Source organism: Dermacentor variabilis, chromosome 9 (genome assembly GCF_050947875.1).
Source record: "Dermacentor variabilis isolate Ectoservices chromosome 9, ASM5094787v1, whole genome shotgun sequence".
In the NCBI taxonomy this organism is placed as follows: domain Eukaryota; kingdom Metazoa; phylum Arthropoda; class Arachnida; order Ixodida; family Ixodidae; genus Dermacentor; species Dermacentor variabilis.
Genome location: NC_134576.1, coordinates 40,579,465 through 40,585,334, shown reverse-complemented (window position 1 = coordinate 40,585,334; position 5,870 = coordinate 40,579,465). Strand labels below are relative to the sequence as shown.

General features: G+C 41.1%; 1 long non-coding RNA gene across 1 annotated transcript; it reads right to left on the bottom strand.

Moving 5' to 3' along the window:
• Nucleotides 1-672: 672 nt before the first annotated feature.
• On the bottom strand, nucleotides 673-4,339 carry LOC142557985 (uncharacterized). Its single transcript, XR_012822911.1, has 3 exons — nucleotides 4,239-4,339; nucleotides 3,099-3,179; nucleotides 673-702 (listed from the first exon to the last, which is right to left on the bottom strand). It is a non-coding gene; the product is annotated as an uncharacterized LOC142557985 (long non-coding RNA).
• Nucleotides 4,340-5,870: the final 1,531 nt, after the last annotated feature.

Sequence of the window (5,870 nt, the reverse complement as noted above, 5' to 3'; positions counted from 1 at the left end):
GCACATAGATACCCAAATTTCAAAAGTGTTGCTTTCTCAGGTGGTTGTTTTTGATTTGCTCAATATCAGTTTGCACTTCAGCTGCATCAAACTTTTTTACCTCTTCAACAACATCAACAACAATCTTATGACACCTGTGTTGTCCTTCTGGTTGCCTACAAAGACCAGTTAATCTAGCAACAACACTGACAGTCTCTACTATCTTCTAATGGGGAAGAGGTGTGTCCCACCATGTGTTCCACATTGTTGTCGCTATGTGGGCTGGCTGGGGAGGCAACAACTGTGAGGCAACAACTGTAATATGTTTGCATATCTTAAAGTGATGCTTGTACTGTGTTATAACATCTAACTTAGTCTTGCACTTGCTGCACAAGAACACTGGCTCACAGTCGTGGTGAAAAGCTTTTGTATGTTGAGCAAATGAGTTGTATGCACTACAAAAAAAGTCACAGTGATAGCACACATGTTGCTCTACCAGGCCTGGTGCGGTTCCTTCTGACACTGCTGCTGATGCTGACACACCGCTGCTTGCCTCATACACTGTTGCAGCTGCAGTAGACATGGCCATCTCTGTATCTATTGCTGCCGTGTCACCTGTCATGGTAACTTCAGGTGGTATCGGTCTCACTTCTGCAACAGAGATGTTGTTTGCCCCTTGAGGGCTCTCGTCACCAGGGCCAATAATTTCGTAGGCATTGTCTCCTGCATCAAAGAAACAATAAGAACAGCCTGAATTAATAAACATAGCTCTAAAAAGTACGGACATGAAAACTTGACCACAAGCTTTGCACATCAGTGACCAGGCTTAATGAATAATACTTGCAGGAGGAGTTACACAATTGTGGGTGTACATTACAGTTAAGCCTCATTAGACGAGATACTCAAGAGGCACGGGAAACATGTCTCGAAACCAAAAATTTTAAAACACTGAGGAGCCAGACTAGATCACTTTATTAAGCATCATCACTAAGGTATGTTTAGATATATTTGAAGGAATAATTGCTCAGGGTGGCTTAAAGGGCCCCTAAACCACTTCTTGACATCTTTTGAACATTTCAAGTAAACACGTGCATCAAAATCAGAATGCCGTCACAATTGACGATGCCAAACGCCACAGTGCTATGCACTGTGGGAGCACCACAATATGAAGAAAACGACCCCGTGCACCTCTCTGGACCTATCCTGCACCCCCCAGTTTGTCCTGACATCACCAGGCTGTCTCTGATGATGGCACCAGTTTCAGGTGCTGTCGATTGGTTGAACGAAAGTGTACGACTGCCGGCAAGGCCTGCAAGCAAAAACACACTCCCTCTTCCTCGTCGCGTTGCTCGCGATGCCATTGTGGGCAGCCAATCGGGGCAAAAAACAGAAACTCCAACGGAAGGGTCTCCCTATGAGGCTCTTCAACACGTCACCATACAGTTCCGTTGTATTAGCGCCACCCCTCGCAGGACGACGGGCCTGCACGGCAGCAACAGAGCTCGTTGGTGATGGCCTGTCCCGTAACATTTGGAGGTGTACTAGGTGAGGAAAAGATGATACTGTCCAGATGGCGTGTACCAGATGAAAGAGTAAAGTGAGCGGTGACTACTTTTCGATAATCAAACATGTAGCTCCACTATTAATGCACTGTTTAGAAAAATTCTCGTGGCTACGTGTTCGTTGCCTTAACATGTACAACTGCAACACCGCAACTAAATTTCAACCTCGGTGGTTTAGGGGCCCTTTAAAGAAGACATTCACAGCTTTTTAGTGACTGTAGATTGTGTTAGCTTCCTTCCTAACTTCTGGAAGTTACACTTCACTTTGCAAGCCTTGTTGCTCGCAGTACCTTTGAGGTGCTCTTAGACGCTCGTCAGCTTCAACTGCCGACACTTTCTGCCCTGCACTGTCCTCGTTGCCCTCCTTTTCTAGTTCATGCTTAAAGAGACATGCGCAATTGACTTGTGTGAGGATAGCGTGATCTTTACACCCTTCGGAGCACACAAGGTGCATGAAGTGAATGTGTGTGGGTTGTGTCCCTTCGAAGTAGTGAATACTTAAAAAGTCGTTAGTAACAAAGGCGTCTCTTGTGTACAATGTTGTTAACGTGACAAACATCGGAAAACCAACCAAACCATTTTCAGATGTCTCTTACAACGAAGTGTATCTTGTAATGAGATTCTACTGTACTGAATATTTTTCATCTATGGATTGTCTGCATGTACATATAGTCACAAAGACGTGTGGAATGGCAAATCAGGAAAAGCTTGTACTCTTACTTTTTGTCCCTAACATAAGCAGCTGATAACAATGATAAAAAAGCAGGCAATGAGGTTAGCGAACATAATCCTTCAGCTCTAAACAGTTTTTTGGGCCCACATCATTCCCTCATGACATAAGGAAACAACTTGATTGCAGTAATGGCTGCATGTGATCTGAGTTGATTGAAACAAACAATACGTAAGGTTGCCCTGTATGTATTTTTATCAGAGTGCTTTTTACATGTCCTGCTGGCGATCCTGGCTGCACGATGTTTCTCATGCTTTTTTTTTTGGCATGATTCCTTTCTTTTCCACTCCACTAATTTTTCTGGTTTTCTCCCCTTTCCCTTCCCCCTTGCATAAAATAGCACACCTGAAGTATCAAATCTGTTGAATTATTGTGTGTATCAAACCTGTTAACATGCGGGCTTCTCTGTGATGTGTTGTATTTTTGCGCTGTACAAGTCAATTCAAGATGAAAGATGGAGTGTCCCTGCCTTTAGTTTAATTGTATATATATATATATATATATATATATATATATATATATATATATATATGTATATATAATATATATATATATAATATATATATATATATATATATATATATATATATATATATATATTATGTCTCTCTCATGTTTTGAACTATATGTACATTCAGGAGTGCCTGCATGCTCTTCTCCCCTGCTCGAGTGACGAAAAGGAGAGCCTTTTTTATGTACCATAGTAAAACATTCACAGGTTTTCGCTGTGCCCATTACATCACTTATCATATGGATCTGTCACAATACAGAGTAGCAGTGGCCAATAATACTAGCCCATCCCAACATAACTATAAATTAGCACATACCAACATGCTGTGAAACAGCTGTTGCAAAGCCGCTGGTGCTGGCAATTTCCGCAACACTGCAGTGGTACAGCTGAGTGCCACCTGTATAGTGACAAACGTATATGCATGTTAGCAACTCAGTAGTTGCTCATGGTTTCATAAGCTTTACACTACACAATAAAGTAATCTACACAACTTTGTTGGAACAAATACACATAATTAGGACACCATTTAAACACTAACACGATTAATTGCCCCCAATCTCTCACTCACTAAGGGATAATACTACTGAAACATCGGTGGAGAGCTCAGATTAACACAGCCCATAAAGGACAAGCTTTCTTTGAGGAAAACAGCTATAACAGCGGTTAGTTTTCTTGATCATTGTATGTGCTAGCTTTGATTTAAATGTCATGCAGTACTATAACATATGAAGTGCCGGATTTCTAGCAGCAGAAGGCGTCGTCAGCCTCATGGTACAACTGATTTTTGCACTGTTTGTGTCAGTCAGCCGACACATACAAAGAAAACCGAATTCACACATACATATACAGTGCCAAGTGCACTCCTCCTTGTGAAAACGCAGCCACCAGTTCCAATGCTGCTGAAAGGAAAGGTTATATAGAGTGCGAGACTGCATGGAACTACCACTTATGACTGTAAGTATATGATCTGCTGATTGGAGAGGTAGTCACATGCTATTTCTAGTCTCTTTTAGAAGCATTACTAAAGGATGAATTAAAATCGATTCATAAGTGAAGAATTTCACGCATCCACAGTTTGGTTAACTAACTTGTGAGAAAAAGACATGTTTACCTGGAATAGCAACCTTTCTTCCTGCTGCAAAATTTTCCTTCGAATTAATTAAATAACTTTGCAGCGTCATAATATATTGTGTTTCTCGCAACTACTTGCTGGCAGGGCGAGTTAGTGTTTATATCCGACTCATTGGGCGACAATACTGCCAAACACAAATGCTTCACGAACACGAGAACACGTCCCTTGCAGAGAATAGCAACCATATATGCCTCTGTGAGACATGATCGCACCTTTGTGGTCAAAATGTACATTAGAACGACACCACCATCTCATTAAAAAAAAGCCTCGGTACAAGGCAGCAGCCAACTGCATAATGTGAAATTGCAACTGATGTCCACTTACTGGTGGCCTGTGTTTGAGTCACTTCTGGCAGTTGACTGGGTGCTGAGAAATGCAAGTCCTGGGTTGTCCCTACAAAACATACAGGGTTATGTCAAATGTTGAAAATATATATACACCGGCATTTCATAATTGCAAACCAAATGAGTAAACTAATAAACAACTGTAAACAGAGTGCACATGATAAGATAGGCTGTCAACTGGTAATGCATTACGCGAAAGACCTAATGCATAGGAAAGACTATATGTATACACACGAAGCTTACACACAATTTAATTCGCTCTAGGTTTTTCCGTGCAGTATATTCAAATTATTATGTCTCGTGGTTAGAGCAAAATTAGTGTAAATTACGCACTAAATTATGTACCCTGGAAAACTTTTCTTCAATATGCACCTGTGCACGCTTCGAATGAGTAGCGTTGTAAAATTTACGTACATGGCATTTAACATAGTTGCTGAACACAGATTTCCTTTGCCCTGTGTCGTGTACAGTGAGCTACATATATCTGCCCCCCTTCCCCTTTTTTGTACTAGCCATACTGCGTGCCACTGCACTTATACGTATGTCAATAAACCTCATGACACAGACATAAAAAAAGCGCCAATCACCCATGCCTGCAGGTTGTAGTGGGCCTAACCAAGCATCTGCATGTTGTAGTGCGCCTAATCTAACCAAGCATGGGCTGTTGCTTTTTATAGTAAACACAGGCACCGTGCTCATTGCAAGTATGTATCATGTCACTAAGCAAATATGCAATTTCATTGTACCACTATTTTTTTATCACATGGATGTCTCTGTTGAGAGGCAAGACAAAAAGCAGTCACTTCTCAGAAATAATTAGCTTTTCTAAAACACATTTCTAACTTTTCGATGACTTTTGCTGCTATGCATTTGTCTCCAGAGAGCATACTTGATTGGACTTTCCAATCAGAGACATAACATAAATATACCATGTTAAGATGACTGCCTGGAGCACGTGAGAATTTTCATTTTGATGTAACACACTGTATCTTGATTTCGTTGATATTTGGTCAAATGGTACACCCAATATACCCACATACTAGTTTTCTTGTCCAAATTGCATGCCAATGTATTTTGATTTTTTGGCATTGGCTCCTCTGCACTACGTGAAGTTGCGCTACATTGGCTCTTTCACATCCTCTTGTCCTTGCAGCTGCCTTCTTGCGTTATATAAAGCGGGTGCCTGAAAAATATCATATGCAAAAGTCAACACAAGGGCATGGTGCAAAACCACATCAAGACATTCAAGGCCATGGCAATAAACGAAAGTCTTAGCTCTTAGTCTTCCTAGTGAAATGCATGCAAAACATCCAAATGACTGCAACAGTCAACTGCTAAACTAACTTAAATTTTTAGATTTAAGCAAAAAAATAACCAACAGTTCATCCTTGTTTGTCACGAATGTTAGAATACTCCTGCTAATGAATAGAATATTCGTCATTTTCAGACGTCATAGGTCTGTCATGAGTCTGGTGTATCGCAAACACCACTTGTGACACATCCTAAGCACGTGCTCAGTGTGCCCCCCGCACCATCCCTGGTTGTGCCACTGCTGATGCCATAATTTGAGGATTATAGCTGCAAACATGATGCTCAGTAGGGATTAAAATAT